Source organism: Tenrec ecaudatus, chromosome 7 (assembly GCF_050624435.1).
Source record: "Tenrec ecaudatus isolate mTenEca1 chromosome 7, mTenEca1.hap1, whole genome shotgun sequence".
Lineage (NCBI taxonomy): Eukaryota > Metazoa > Chordata > Mammalia > Afrosoricida > Tenrecidae > Tenrec > Tenrec ecaudatus.
This window is the reverse complement of record NC_134536.1, coordinates 158,148,250-158,165,584: the sequence shown is the minus strand read 5'-3', so window position 1 is coordinate 158,165,584 and position 17,335 is coordinate 158,148,250. Positions and strand designations below refer to the sequence as shown.

General features: G+C 41.1%; 1 pseudogene; it reads right to left on the bottom strand.

The window, feature by feature from the left end:
• Window positions 1-12,126: 12,126 nt before the first annotated feature.
• On the bottom strand, window positions 12,127-12,495 carry LOC142452564 (large ribosomal subunit protein eL30 pseudogene; annotated as a pseudogene).
• Window positions 12,496-17,335: the final 4,840 nt, after the last annotated feature.

Genomic DNA, 17,335 nt, shown 5'->3' with positions numbered 1-17,335 from the left:
GAAAGTTGGACATTGAATAAGAATGATAGGAAGGTGGACATTGAATCAAGAAGACAATACCATTTAAATTATGGTACTGGCAAAGATTATTGAAAGTACCATGGACTGCCAAAATGATCTACAAATCTTTTCTGGAAGAAGTACAGCCAGAATGCTTCTCAGAAGCGAGGATGGCAAGCACGCATCCCAGCTATTTACTACTTAGGACATGTTATCAGGAGGGACCAGTCCCTGACAAAGGACATCCTGCTTGGTCAAGTAGAGAGATGCACAAAAGAGCAAGACCCTTTGACACGATGAATGTACACCGTGGCTGCAACAGTGGGCTCAAACACAAGAGCAGCTGGCCGGCTGGCGCAGGACCAAGCAGGTTTTCCTTTTTGTTGTCCACCAGGTTGCTATGAGAAAGAATCGACTTGAAGGCACCTAACCAGCCCCGCCCCGCCTCAAACAATTCTGCGCGCTTCAATGTCTACTGCCAAAATAGCAATCTGGGCATCTTCAAGGGGATCCAGCCATGTGCCTTTTCAATGTTTTTTTGAGTCGAGGGGATAAAAAGAATTCTCAAGGGTCAGATTCCCCCGTGTAACTCTCAGAACACTTCCCTTGCTACCCTCAACTATTTTATGATAGAAAAAAGGATTCCGCAGTACAACTCTCCTGGCCTTTATCTTACCGGTAGAGTTTCCAATATCCTTAAAACTGCTGCATAAGTAAGCTCCAGGATGGTTCTATGGGAAGGTAGCTTTTGAGTATCTTCCAACCTAATGTGCTCACCTTCTGGCACATCGCTGACAATGTTCTACTGCTATTTGTCAGGATTTCACTGGCTAATTCCTCCAACGTGAAGAACCTAGTCTTTGTTAGTACTGTATTCTTAATCCAGAAGCTCTGCAGAAACCTGCTATATTTTGGGTGACCCTGCTGGTATTTGGAATACCAGTGATATAGCTTCCAGCATCGCAACTATACACAAGCCACCACACTACGACAAACTGACGGACAGACAGGTGGTAGAGTGGAAGGTTAGCGAGGTGGAAACGCTGCTTTCAGAAGTATGTAACCCTAGCTGGAGGATACGTGCAGAAACAATCGTTTCATATTTTGCATTTTTTGGTTTCAACTAAGGTTTCCATGGATTTTGTAAGCATGTTCTTTTACTTCCCCTGTATGTACATAGGAGCCCTGGTGTCATAGTGGTTGTGTGCTGGCCTGCTAACTGCAAGTTCAGCAGTTTGAAACCCTCAGGTGTACCATGTGGGAATGATGGGGCTTTCTACTGGGTTACAGTTTCAAACTCCCACTGGAGGACACTGTAAGTCAGCGTCAGCCTTAACTCAATGGCAGTGAGTTTGGTATCTTAGCTTAAGCACTCATGAACCGCTTGTAAGATATTGTGCAAATCAAGGCCTGCATATAAAAAGCCAGGAACCTGTCTCAACCACAACAGATTGCAAATGTCTTCACTAGAGAACTCAGAAGTGATGCAAAACACAATGGAAATTTTTTATTTTCTCAATATGCTATTAATTAAATTATTATAGAAAGCTATGCCTCTCAAATCTCCAATCTTGTTTCTGTTTTCTCTTCAAACAAATGCTGGCTTTAGTGTCGTAAGGTGCCTGGAAATTGTTTTCTTTGGAAAAGAAATGGTTTGGAATTTGATTTTTTATTTATAAAAGAAGAAACATACTGTGATTTAAGCGACATTGTGCTAGTCTGGGTACTTTAGAGAAACAAATCCACAGAAATTCATGTTTAAGAGAGAGTTTTATATAAAGGTTAAGTGTGCATCAAGAAAACATCCCAACCCAGTGCTGTCCAACCCCACAAGTCCAACATTAACCCATATGTCTGACACCAATCCACAAAGTCCTCCTCCATCTCACAAAACAGATGCAATCATGCCGACTGCAGGAGGAAAGCCGAGTCAATTAATGTGTAAGCATCTCAGTGCTGGCAGGGGTCTCCACATGGCTGCTCCAGCACCCAGGGCTGCATTGGGGTAGGTCCATGTGGCTTTTCCTCAGGGATGTCTTGCAGGAAGTGAGCCTTGCTAGCTGAAGCAGGGAACTGACTAAGGCAGCTGCACACTGGTCCGGCCATCACAAAGCAAGAGACCTGAGAACTAGAAAGGCGAGGCTCATTGAGCCATTTATCCCTCTGCTCTTCAATTAACCCTACATGTCTTTATCGGCCAGGTTGGCACAATAAACTAACTGACTCAGATATCTATATCTGGCTATGCAAAACTGTTCAGGATGGGAAACACTAGGTTGAATTTAATTAGCTTGGTTTTGCAATGTGATGGAAGATTCTAGGTATTTTATCTCTTGAGCTTCTGCTTTTCCATCTGTTTGGTATAAACAATTTACTGCATCTAAATGTGACCCAACCCAACTCATCTCAGCCTAGGCACACATGGTGGGCAGCGCACACCGTGAGTGTGCTTTTACATGCTGGCGACTTAATGAGGTACAAAAGTACTTCATATGCAAAGTGGCTTAGCTGCCTAGAACTGCACTCCCTAAAGCAGTGTAATGCATGTGGCATTCACGTTTTATATTGGCTACATTAGCAATGGAAAAAAACCTGTTGAAATTCACTTTAATACTATATTTATTTAATCTAATTTATCTAAAATATTTTTTCTCCTAACATGTAATCCATATGCACTGCTATTGAGAGGATCGACAGCTTTTGCTTTTGCATACTCACCTCTGCGATCTCCCATTTGCTCTACCTTTCTAGCCTATCTCCATTCAGACTGACCGCATTTCTTCCTGTGGTAATCATGTCGGGCAGTACAACCTGAGAAGGTGGGGCACATAACTTGCTAGGGGTCTCTCTATACATAAACAGAGAGGAGATTAGAATGGGGGGCTAGCTAAGTCTATATTATACAGGTTTATTTTCAGTACATGATAAGTGTTTTTTATGTGTATGAAAAATTAAACTTAACAGAACTTAATTAGAACAATATAAAATACTTTCATCAAACACGTGCATGATTGAAAGCCAATCGTGAGAAAGCCTTAGAAGATAAATCTAGTTCAACCTCACTCTCCCTTTCATTGTAAATGCTACTCTGGTCATTTAGGGCTTCTGTAAGTCTTTCTTTATTTCGAAATAACATCTTCGATGTGGGCAGGCTTAATTTTCCAAAATGGCTGTAGCACTTTCCACACCACATGCCCTTCTTTTAAAAATATATTTCGTTATATTATTGGTGAACGTGTACACCGCAAAATAGGTTTCCACTGAGCACGAGTTATATTCTTTGCATTGTGTCAGCATACTCAGTTCCGTGTCGTTTCTCTGTTTCCAATAAACTAGTGTTCCTGCTTCACTACATTTTCATTTTTGCTTCAGAATAATTGTTGACTCAGGTCCCATTTACATGACTTTCTAAAGGAGTGCAGCATCCTTGATGGACTCATATTTCGTCCCATTTCAATATGTTTTAACTTGGGAAACAAACTGACAGAGAAGCCTGAAAAAAGAATAAGAACTGTAGGGTGGATAGGGTAGGATTTATCAATAAAATCCACCGAGGGCAAATCTTCCGACCCTTGAAGAATGAACAGGTGCAACTTTCCTGTTTTTTTTTTTTCTCACCCAAACAAATGTCAGTTTTCTTAAAACTTCATCATACATCACCATGATTATACTGTTAAAAAAAACAACTATCAAGATTGCCTCTTTAAAATGCACCCTTAAAGAGTTTCCATCACCTTCTGAATGCTACCTTTGTCTTGAATTTAACTGACCCAGTAATGCCCTTGGAGGCCATTGTTTTGATTGGATTTTTTTCTGGGGTGGGGGCGTTCCAAGGAGACGAATACACGTGTTTGATGGAGAGAATTTTTCTTAAGTCATCAACTGATTTCAAAGACATTTTAAGGCACATTTGTTAAACATATTATGTACTGTATTCTTACAATAAAGCATGCTAGAGAAAAGAAAAATGTTTTCTAAGGAAGAGAAAATATATTCGCAGTATGATATTTTATTTATCTATGCCAAAAGTTTATGTCATCTATTAGCAAGAGGAATTCATACTTGACCTGAGAACGAAGAAGAAGGGGAGAGATTGGTGTTCACGTCTCCAGGTTGTCTGCAGTGGAACAGGAGGAGCAGTCGGAGGGGAAGTAGGTGAGGCAAGCACACGCAGTGTAATTTTAGCGAAATAGTTCGGAATTTTTGTATGACTATTTTGCCTTTTCATTCCTCTAGATATATTTTAATACTGTACCAATCCTTCTGATTGCTCTAGCTGCAGTGCCCATCCTGTAGAAGTACAGAAGAGTTGATATCATGTAAATCTTGATTAGCAAGAACTATTCCATCAAAATGTTAATGCTCCCCTCCGCCCCCCCCCCCCACACACACACACTGGTATTGCTTCTTCGATGTCTTTTCGTCATGCTCTGGCACTGGTTTTCCAAAAAATTTCCAATATGGTTACTGAAAGCAATCTTTCCATAAGGGGATCCAAGCAGTTCAAAATCATGTGCTGAGGTCAGCAGCATTTCATCGACTGGATTTTTGGTGGGGTAAATAATATCATGTTTTAAAAAAATTATTTTTATTTTAGTATTATTATTTGATTGGGAATTAATACATGTATTCTAGATTCCATAGTTCTATAACATCAAGTGGAATTGCATAATTGCTCCCACAATCAGTTTCCAGAGCTTTTGCTTCTACATGCACTCCTTGACACCATTTCCCTTGTAGCCCCCCAGCCCCATCCTACTCCTGAAACCCTCATTCTACTTGCTGCCACTATAGGTTCATCAATCCTGGGTTTCATACATCAAAAAATAGAAAAAAAACACAGATAACACAACTTCAAGAGGACGACAAAAGACAAATAAAATAAGAGAAACCAAAAAATACCCAAAATTTTGGAAATCAGATCAGGTTGAGTCTGCACCAAAGACGGAACGTACTGACAAGGTTTTATTTTATTTATTTTTTTAATGATTTGGGGGCCATCTGTACATTTAAAAAATCATTTTATTGGGGCTCATACAACTCTGATCACAATCCATACATACATCAATTGTGTAAAGCACACTTATACATTCATTGCCCTTATCATTCTCAAAATTTGCTTTCTGCTTGGGTTCCTGGAATCAGCTCCTCATTTTCCTTTTTCTCCTCCCCCTCACTCCCCGCTCTCCTTTCCCTTATGAACCCTTAATAATTTATAAATTATTATTTTATCTTATCTTACACTACCCGGCGTCTCCTTTCACCCACTTTTCTGTTGCCCATCCCCCAGAGAGGAGTTTATATGCAGATCCTTGTGATCCCTTCTCAATTCTTCCCCTTCTTCCCTCACAGTATGGCCACTCTCACCGCTGGTCCTAAGGGGTTCAAGTTCAAGTCAGATGTATGCCTTTGATCTTCTCTACTCCTCTCTCCCAAGCACTCTGTTTATTGACCACGCTCCTCCTATCCCCTTTAAGAGCTCCTCAGTGTTCTCCCTTGTTAAATCTCTCCCTCTTAAATGTCTCTATCCTAGGTTCTGCCTGAAGTAAGCACATACATGCACATACGTGCAGGTGTGCTCCGTGCTGAAAGTAGAAGTCTTTGATCTCTATCAGTAAATACTTCAAATCATCTTTATTTTTGGCAAGCAAAGTTGTATCTTCTGCATGCTGTGGGTGGTGAAGGAGTCTTCCTCTGATCCTAATCCTGTGTCATAGATTGGATTCCTTGTTAGCGTACGGATTGACTAAGTCAGGTGAAAGGAGGCAATCCTAGCACACACCTTTTTAAAATCTTATTTCGAATCGCCCAATAGCCCCTTGCTCTGTTTGCATGACTACCTCTTGCTCCATGTACAGGTTCCACAGGAGCACAACTAAGTGTTCTGAAGTGTTCACGTTCTTCTCAGTGTGATCTGAAGGTTGTTAAGATCTTCAGAGTCAGAGGTCCATTGCTGCAGCTACCATATCTCTCTTATGGAGGGCTGCCATCCTTTTCCCTGACCTTGGCCTATATCTAGTGACAGGCTTTTTCAAATGATGTATGTACAACAAGCAAGAAAAATGATTGCCATCTTTGCTTTTAAGGAGTACTTTGGTTGTATTTCTCCTAAGACTGGTCTCTTTATTCTTTGGGGGTCCATGTTATACTCGACAATCTTATGAACACCACAAACTGAATCGATCAACTCTTTTTCCATATTCCAGTTTCATTGTCAAACCTTTCCAAGCACATGAAGCCATGGAGAAGAGGATGACTTGGGTTAGTTGCTCATTAGTCATCAAAATGCCTTTACCTTTTAAGAATATAGATAGGTATACACATGTGGAGTAGGTACATGTGGATAGAAAAATAAATAAGTATTCCAGTGGGTTGGTCTGGGTGGACTAAAGAAACAAATTCGTAGACACTCATATGTGTATAAGAAAGAGTATTATATAAAGAGTAATTGAACATGAAGAAAACATCCCAGCCCAGTCTAGATCAAGTCCATAAGTCTGATATTAGCCCATATGTCTGATACAAATCTATAAATTCCACTTCAGACTCATACAACACGTGCACTGATGCTGAATGCAGGAAGATCACAGGCCAGTGGGTGGGAAGTCTTGTGGATACAGTGATGTTGTAAGCATCTCAGCGTTGGCAGGGGTCTCCATGTGGCATCTTCAGCTCAAGGCATAGTTTCACATCTCTTGTTAGCTGCAATGTCTCCCAGGGAGTGAGCTTGTGTCTGCCTTCAGTGAGCTATTTATCTCCTTCATACCTCCAAATGTGGTCATCAAGCTGCGACCTGATTGACAGGTAAACTCTACCCCTTCGCTCCTAAATCTCAAATTGACAACAGATTATGAAACTGCCATATCCAGTGAAATCGTTGACATGTCCAAAATCCCTCACTCATGCAGCAGGATGAAAACCCAAGCAGACTTATGTGCCAAGATGCATAGGTCAGGTGGGTGCACCGCAGCATGAAAAGAGAGTTCTGCAAAAATACTTATAGTCTGGAGGCGGGGTACACCAAAGGGAACCCCCTCTTCAACTGACTGATTGCAATAGATTAAATAACAGGGTGGACCTACTCGCCTAGTGTTTGGACAAACCATGGAGAACCACATCCTACTGAAGGTAATGCACAAAATTGACCATCACGTTCCATAAGTGCTGAAAATGGCTAAAAGCGAGAGCAGAGAGCCGACTTTGCTGTTGCTGTTAATTACAGAGTCTCTTTGTTGTAGCACAATACATTATTTTATGTGTTTGTTGTTGCACTTGGCTCTGGTGAAGAATATGAACTCAAGCGCTCCTTTGCATGGGCAGAATATTCACCAGGGACCAACTGAACATGAATTATATGTCTATATCTATCTATGCATGTATCTATCTATGTGTCTATGTATCTATGTATCTATGTATGTATGTATGTATGTATGTATGTATGTATGTATGTATGTATCTATCTATCTATCTATCTATCTATCTATCTATCTATATGTCTAGAGCAGAGAATTGATGTCACTGGGACATTTCCAAGACCACTAAAGGTTTATAGCATTCGGTGTTAGTTGAAACATTAATACAAATATAAATTACAATGGCTAATGATGTCAAGATAATGTCATTTCACTTACGTAAAGGTAGTGATTTTTTTTTTGGAGCAAAGACTGACAATAAGAAGACCGGTTAGAATAAAGGTTGGCATGCACTGCGTGGCAGAATAAAGTGATTGTCATATAATCCATCTTAGTTTATAATAGGACTGTGTGGCGAATGTATGTGTTTGTGTGCATGAACTTGTGTTATTTTACATTTTGGACAGCCAGGCAAGATATACCAGTTAGTCTGGTTCCTAAGCATAATTATGTCATAGTTTTGTTGCTTACACAACCTATAACTTTACCACCATTGTCTCTAGTAGTTATTCGGAATAATAGGATTGTAGGTTGAACGAGTGTTTTCATTACAATCTCTATTAGGTCAGTAAAAGGTTTTTTATCCCTACTACTTAAAAAAAAACATTTTTGAGTTACAATTGAAGTACATTGAAAATATAAGTATTTACAATATACCATTTGAACATTTTGACATAGACACACACCTATAAAGCCATCATGACCAAGATAGCAGCCAGTTATACCACCTTCACACATTTTTTCTTCAGCTCCATTGCAATAACTCTCCTTCACAACCTTGGAAAACATTGATTTCCTCCCATCACTACAGAAAACGTTGAAATATCTAGATTGTTAAACAAATAGAACCACTCAATATATACTCTTTGGGGCTGGTTTCTTTCGTTTTGAGATTCATCCAGACCATTGTATATGTAACGATTTATTCCTTTTTTATTTCTAAGTAATATTTCATTGCAGTCCAATGCATGACTCTATACTGCAACTTCTGCAATGTAGGGGATTATTTAATAGAGATATTAGAGCCATACCGTTTGTAACTCCCAGGAGACAGTCTTCATTTTCTTACCGAGTCTGGGTGAGAAGGTAATGGAAGGTACTGATTGGATCACACTGGCCAGCACACATTTGCGGGCTTCAAAATTGGTACCAAGTCTCCCCTATTAGTTCTAGATTTTCAGATATAGAACATATATCATAAACCATCCTTCACTCTGCTTGTCCATTAAAAAAAATCAGGATATTTTAATGTAGTGTTGACTAGACTGAAGTAGAAGAATTTCACACTGGTTTTATTCAAATGGTAGTTTATAATTTACTAAATATTTAGGCAAGTTATATTTCACATGGTATCCGTTCATCCAATCATACATTTGAACAGTACACATTTCATAAACTGGGAAATTTCTCAAGGATCATTTCACCTTGGGGGAGCCCTGGTGGGGTAGTGGTTACAAGTTAAGTTGCTAACTGCAAGGTCGTCAGTTCCAAACCACCAGCTTCTCCTCAGGAGAAAAAAGGGGCTTTCTATTTCTATAGAGCGTTATAGCCCACATGGAAGAAGCACACCAGCCTGTGTGATCACGAGGTGAGCAAGGGATGAGGCATCAGGCATCAAAGAACAAACAATCATATCATTGTGAATCTGTAGGCAACTGGACACCCCCTTACTGAAGGGTCGCAGGGAGGAGACAAGCCAGTCAGTGTGCAATGTAGCAACGATGCTTTAATGCTTCTTCCCTGCCACTATCATGATCCCAATTCTAACTTATAAATTTGGTTAGACCAGAGGATGTACGCTGGTGCAGAAAGGAACTGGAGGCACAGGGAATCCAGAGAGGATGATCCCTTCAGGACCACTGGTGAAAGTGGTGATACTGGAAGGGTGGAGGGAAGGTGGGGTAGAAAAGGGGAACCAATTAGAAGGATCTACATGTAACCCCCTCCCTGGGGAACAGACAACAGAAAAGTGGGTGAAGGTAGACATCAGACAGTTTAAGATATGACAAAATAATAACTTATAAATTATCAAGGGTTCATGAGGGAGGGGGGAGTGGAAAGAGGGGGGAAAGGAGGAGCTGATATCAAAGGCTCAAGTAGAAAGCAAATGTTTTGAGAATGATGATAACAATAAATGTACAAATGTGCTTGACACAATGGATGGATGGATGGATTGGGATAAGAGTTGTACAAGTCCCCCATAAAATGATTTAAAAACAAAACACACAAACAAGTGGCAGGGCAATTTTCACCCATCAATTATAGTTTGCCATGGCCTGCTATAGACTATGCAAGAGCTCTGGTGGGGTCATACTTATGGGTTGGGCTGTTCCAAACCACTAGCCACTCCTTGGAAGAAACACAAGGCTTTCCTACTCCAGCGAAGAGTTACAACTTTGAAACTGATTGTGATAGTGATTGTACAACGCTTTTTGTTTTGTTTTGGGTTTTTTTGGTCTAATACTTTTTACTGGACTGAACTATTAAATAATATTATGTCTGGATAATGTCCAAAAAAAAAAAAACCAAAACAAAACAGAGTTCCAGTCTTGGAAACCCACAGGGGCAGTTCTACCCTGTCTGATAGGGTTGCTACGAGTCAGCATTGACTCAATGGCAGTGAGTTTGGTTTTTTTGATCACTCCACCTTCATTAGGAACTGAATAGTAGGCAGTTCCAGTTTGCTATCTTAAAAAGTGGCCATAAATAAGAACTATTGTACAATAAATAAAATAAAAACCAGAAAGCATTGTGGTTTATGTGGTCTTCGGCTAAGCAGAAGGTAAGTTGTTCAAGTCTACCAGCCTTTCTCCAAGAGAAAGATAAGACTTTCTGCTCCCATATTAATATACAACCTCAGAAATCTACACAAGAAGCTCCACTCTGATAGGGTCACTGTTGGTCAAAATTGACCGACTGAAGTGCTTGACACAATAAATTGAGATTCAAACGTTCTGAAACCCACAATGGGTCCCTCATAATTAAGTGCTTTATTAAAATTAAAATGTCCTAGTCTTGTTTTAAGATGGTACAACTTCTCTGTCTGTGCACAGTAATTCTTAAAAGAAAAGGTAGAATTTTTCTCACAAAGAAGTTGGAGGCAACCTCACCTGTGAAACATTTAGAATGACTTATTCATGGACTTCTAGATACCCAACTATGTGTTCTGTGATGTTTACTGTATAATTTGAAGAAGGAAAATGTAGGCCATCAAAATATTTATGAAAATGACTATGAAGTCTTACGCGGTCACATTCGAAATGCCCCACATGTGTGCTCTTTCCATTTTATTTCTTATGTCCCACTCTTCTCGAGTGGGGTGCTGGCTTTGCTGTATTCAGCTGGTCATCTCTGTGGATGTTACCCACCCTCCCATACCAAAACTGAACACCATTGCCAGCTCATCGATGCTAACTCATAGAGAGCCTACAGGACAGAGAACTGCCCCTTTGGGTTTCCAAACCTTGACTTCTTTGAAAGGTTGTGGAGTGACCCTGGTGAGCTTGAACCACCGCCGTCATGAGTTCATATTAATACCTAATTATTTTTTTCAAATATTTCTTACCTTTTTTTCTGAGCTGCAAATGGGTGGGTCTGAATGCTTCTCATATTTAAAACTAGGATGAAAAATTGGTATAATGTAACAGCTGAAAATATAGCGACCAACATATCTAAGATGACGAGGTCTCTCTAACGCAGTTACTGGAAGGCGTGCCCCCAGTAGCCCCGTAACAAGCTTAAAAAAACAAGACTGCCAAGAAAAACCGCTTTTTGTTGTGGTGGTGGTTTTGTTAAGCTGTGTTATGATTCATCTGTGAGTGACTGTTAACGTGTCATTGCCATCATGCTGGGTACAAAATGAGCTCCTTCAGAAGCAGGGCATGAGGAGCCTACTACCAGCAAAAGACAAAAGGCAGGAGTGGAGCCTGTGCTTCCACCCAGGAGATAGCGGTGACAAAAGAGGTGGGGCACAAGCATCAGCAGCAGACCCGTGAGCCAGAGCATGCGTGATAGCTGCGGACTTTCTATCTCAGGACACAAGTCAAGTTGAATGCTTTGAGGCAGGAAGATGGCTTGTAGAGTGGGGTGACTTTGGGCACTTAATTGGGGAGCCTGGCTTTGATAACACGTGGTGCTGGAGCTGAGTGCTGTTGGGTTAAGGCTTACAGTAGAATGCTCTGTCCTTTGGGCATTTATTGACACTCCTAAAGGAGCTTTGTAGCATCGCCTGGGTAGGGCAGAGGCCAGGCCAAGGAGCTGAGGGCCAAGGAGAAGCGCGCCTGTGGGCACTGCAGAGACGGCTGTGTGGGAACAGGGTGATGCTGAGCATTTCTCACCTGCATGACACCTTCCCCAATAAACTCCACAACTGTGACTATTCTCCGTGGTCGCGATGGGGAAAGAAAATGAGTGATCAAGCCCGGTCACCGAGTGCCGTAGGAGGGACAGTTGGTGTCAGAATTGTTAAGGAATGTTGAAGGGGGAGAGCATGCATGACCTCAGACTCACAGAAATTTACCTTGGATGTTGCTGATGTGGAGATTGATCTCCCTTTCCCCTTGCGAAGCTGGAAGAGGTCAGACAGCATCCCTGCATCATCTCATTTCTCCTCCTCCACCTCCTCTTTTCCCCCCCTCCTCCTCTTCCTACTCATCCCCCTCTTCTTCCTCTTCTTCTTCCTCCTCCTTCTCCAGACAAGCTCTGGCTAGCTTCATTAAAGAAAAATCTTGCAGGATTTCTTCTCCACCAATCTCTTCTGGTCTTCCCCTGATGCTACAGCATCCGCTGGGCCGAGGATGGCCAGTGTGCCCACTGTGTAGTACTTGCAGCTCGCCCGGCCCAATTGCACGTTATGGCCACCGTAGTCATGGACACTGGTTCTGGCCAACATGGTGGCATACTTAATTTCAGATCTCTTCAAGGCCAGGCAGTTGTGGGGGAGGATGACCAGGTTTTCTTTGCTTTGCCTGATCATCTTCAGGGGCTGCTGGCATCCCAGCATGTATTTTCTGTTTTTCATCATGAGTTGGAGCTTAGAGTTGATCAACCTCAGCGACTTTTCTGTCTTCTCTGCGGCCACCATCTTCCTGTCTTAGTGTGGGTTGGTCTCACACCAAGAGCTGTTGCCAAGATGACCAGGAATAGAGAAAGAGTCTTTTATTTATTTATTTTTTAAACAATGGCATAAGTAATTTCAATGCCTGTGTAAATATATAATACATTTTCATTTTAAAAAATTAAAACATTATTATATGTTTAGATAAAAATTATTTATCAACATTTGATTAAAAGTTTTCATTTGCGTACAATTACTCTTCGAGTACATTTTAAATTTCTCAGGTGTGAGATTGAAATGACAAGATTGGATGATAGTTGTATGTCAAATTTTTTAAGAAGCAACTGAACTGTTTGTTCAATTTATTTGTTCAAAATGGTACAAATGGTTTGTACCACTTGACATTCCTACCAACATTGGATGAGAGTTACAGTTCTCTATATTCTTGCTAACACTTGGTCTGGTCAACTCTTTGAATCTAGTTCATGTGTAGTGGTATTTCATTGTCATTCCATTGTGCATCTCTCAGATGTTGCTCATGTTTTCATACATTCATGGGCCATTTGCATATCTTCTTTTGGGAAATGCTCAAATATGTTTTACATGTAAACAAGTTGTCTTATTATTGAGTTGTAAGAGTTCTATATATATTCTGGATATAAGTCCTTTGTCTATTTTATGTGATATCAGCATTTTTTTCCAGTCTGTGCTTTATTTTTATTTTTCTAAATGGTGTCCTCCAAGAGCAAACATTTTAAATTTGTATGAAGAACTATTCTAATATTTTTTGCATCTGCTTTTCTTTGATGCCTCTGTTTACCCTATAGTCATAAATATTTCTCTCTTGTATTTTCTTTGAAGCACTTCTATAGTTACATGTTTTATATGTCAGCCTATGACCTCTTCCAAGGTCACTTTGCCTATGCTGTGAGATAAGAATCATTGTTTATGCCCCACCCATCCCTACCCGCCCCCCTCTACAGATAGATATCCAGCTTTATTGCTGCAAACAGTCATTCTCTGAATTGCTTTGCTAAATTGTTGAAAGTAAACTGATCCTAAAGTGGTTACCTTTTTTGTTTGTTTCCTGAGCAAAGATTTAGTCTACGGTCTAGGAAGCCTGCTCTTCCCAGAATCTGGGCACAGTCCCTTGTTGCTAACACCATATTTCATACTATATTCACATATTAGCTATAAATACGGACTGACAGAAATTCCCCTCAAATTTAATATCTTTCCAAAAATATTACCACTCAAATTCATCAAAATTTGATGACATTTATGTGATCAAGAGAAAATTTGGGATTATCTTCTTAGGGGCAGAAGATGGGATAGAGAAGTAATCAATCAAAAAGTCATGTCTATCATGAATTGAATAGTGTTTCTTCCAAACCTGTGTCTACTTGGATGGGCCAGGCTTCTCAGTGGATTGGCAGTTCAATAATGATGCCCCCATGATGTCATCTGATTTGACTAGTCAATTAACGGTAAGGGGACAGTAGTAGGATGCAACACCTTTATTTAGGTCACATTCCTGAATAAAAGGAATCTTCTGGGGTGTGGCTAGAATCAACTTTTACCTTAAAAGAGATTAAAAAAACTCAAAAAATGTACTGCCATTGAGTCAATGCTGACTCATCATGATCCCTTGGGGTTTTCTGAGACTATAACTGTTTATGGGAGAAGAAAGCCCAGTCTTTCTCCGGAGGTGGTTTCAACCTGTTGATCATGTGGGAAGGAGAGAGAAATATGAAGAGAAGAGATTTGGCTACCACCAAGAAAAACGAGCAGGGAGTAGATCATCTGTCCTTTGCACCAGACACATGGGGATCTCCAAAGGATGCCAAGTCCACAAAGATGCTGAAAGGAGACCTCCCTGTAGGCAAGGCTAAGAGGAAGTTGTTCTGATGGAAAAACTATCCTGAGTTGTTCTTGATCCGAAATTGTAGCCAGATACTTAAATACGAACTCCATAACTTATTATGGTCTGTGAGTTCTGTATGTTCGTAAAAATAAATTATTGGACCCAACAGAAAAGTAGATAATACAGTGGGAAGGGTGGCAGTTGAAAGAATTGGTTTAAAAAAAAGAGGGATTGCAGAAGACAAGCCTCATAGATGAAACCGGACCTGTGAAGCTGGAGAAGCCAGAGAGACCCCTGCCAGTGCTGAGATGCTTATAACTCCACTGGGACCAAAGACTTTCTATCCACTGGCTTGTGACTGTCCTGAATTTACCTTCATTGCATGCATTTTGTGAGTCTGAAGATGACTTTATTGATTGATAAGGGACATATGGGCTAATATCGGATTTATGGACTTGATCTGGACTGGGTTGGGATGCTTTCTCCCTGTTCAATTGCTCTGGAGTATAAACCTCTTTCTTATACACATATGTGTGTCCATGGATTTGTTTCTCTAGTCTCCCCAGACTAACACATTACGGTTCTTTGGGAGTGGAGTACTGGAGAAAAAAAAAAAAAGAGGTTGAAGGATAAAGGGATGCTTGACTTTCATAGGAACCAGTGGGATGATGCTCTTGATTCTCTCTCGTCCCCCTGAAGCTGATACCATCATGCCATTTTTTTGTACTGTGGCATAAGTTCTGGGCTACTAATTGCCAAGTTGATGGTTCAAACCCACTAGCCACCCTGTGGGAGAGAGACAGAAAGAGGAGGCTGTTTGGTCCCATAAAGATTTGTAGTCTCAAAACTCTATTTAGAGTCACTAGGAGTTAGAATCATTTAAATATCAGTAGGTCACCTCACTGAACCACTACTCATGTGTCATAAGCATGCTAGGATTGGATACTGAATAAGAAAGATCAGAGAAGAATTGATACACTCGAATTATGGTGTTGGCAACGAATATGGAAAGTACCATGGATTGGCAGGACAAACACATCTGTCTTGGAAGTATGGCCAGGGAGATCTTTGGAAGCCAAGTGGAGATTGCTTCTCACATATTTCGGACACAGTATTAGGAAAGACTAGTCCCTGGAAAAAGACATCACACTTGGGAGAAAGTCAGTGTAAAGGACTCTCAGTGTAAGCCAACACGGTGGCTGCCCCAGTGGGATCAGACAAAATAATTGTGAGGATGGTGCAGGACCAGGCCATGCTTCGTTCTCATGTCCACAGGATCACTCTGAGTCACAGTGGACTTGACAACTAACAACAGTGTGTTACACAGGGTTCTCTAGACAGACAAACCCAGATTGCTAATAATTCTATATATAGTTATACATATAGATAGGTAACATAAGAAATAAACAGTTAATTACATTATAAAGAAGTACAAATGGCTCAGTGCAAGTCACTCCCGTGAGACAGTTGTGAGACACTGGCAGTCCTTCAAGTCTTGAGGGCTGCCGGGTAGTCCTCTGCAGAGCAATGCAGGCTATCTGGGCACAGGCAGCAAACAGCAAGGCAGGTCACCAACAGTCAGTCAGTCCGACAGTCCCCACCTCAGGAGATGTAAATTCCAGTGGTGTGGCAAAGCAGGTTTTGAAGGAACCTCAGATTACAGCAACACAGTCCATGGGTTAGGTGTCCCAAGGGTAGTGTAGCTTGCAAATTGAGGCACAGAGCAAGCAAGGCAGCCGCACACTGGTCGGATGATCAAAGAGCAAGAGACAAGAAAGGTGAGGCTCGCCGAGCCATTTATGTCTCTACCCTTCAATTAATCCCACATGTGTTTATCGGCCAGGTTGGCACAGTAAACTAACTACCTCAAACAGCATCTCATTAAGCACTATATTAGGTGTAATAGCCCACACAATGTGCTAAGGATTGCTCACAAATAAAGTAGTTTGCTATGGATGCAGAGACGGAGACTTGAAAGCTTACAGAGATCGTTCTCGTTCAGACAGGTCTTCATTGTCTCCTTACCTGGTCTGCTTCTCTTCAGAGAAAAGCCATTTTCCACAGTGGTCCTTACCTGTTCGACTGCATATCGAAGCAGTGGGCAGAGATGGCTGGAACTCTCCCTCTCAGGTGTAAGGGATAGTGGGCTACACATTGCAAGTCTCTTTAGCTTTTCCCACATGAGCTTCGTACTTTCTTTTTTTCTTTTAGAGTTATTTTTCTTCTTTTATTAAATATTTTTCCTGGGGGCTCTTACATCTATCTCTTATCACAATCCATCCTTCCATCGTGTCAAGCACATTTGTACATATGCTGCCATCATCATTTTTGAGGCATTTTCTTTCTACTTGAGCCCTTGGTATCAGCTCTTCATTTCTCCCCCTCCTTCCCCTGCTCACCCTCCCTCATGAACCCTCGGTAAGTTATATATTATTATTTTCATATCTTATGTGTTAGTCTGGGTATTTTAGAGAAACAAATCCACATAAATTCATGCATAAGAGAGAGTTTTATATAAAGGGTAAGTGTACATCAAGAAAACATCCCAACCCAGGGCTGCCCAAGCCCACAAGTCCAACATTAACCCATATGTCCGACACCAATCCGCAAAGTCCTCCTCCATCTCACAAAACACACACTATGATGCCAACTGCAGGAGGAAAGCCAAATCAGTGAACGTGTAAGCATCTCAGAATTGGCAGGTGTCTCCACACGGCTGCACCAGCACCCAGGGCTGTATCAGGGTAGGTCCATGTGGCTTCTCCTTGGGGATGTCTTGCAGGAAGTGAACCTTGCCAGCTGACGCAGGGAACTGACTAAGGCAGCTGCACCCTGGTCTGACCATCACAAAGCAAGAGAACCAAGAACTAGAAAGGTGAGGCTCACCAAATCATTTATCTCTCTGCCCTTCAATTAACCCCACTTGTGTTTATTGACCAGGTTGGCACAATAAATTAACTAACTCATCTTACATCGTCCTCTGTCACTGTACAACACTTTGCT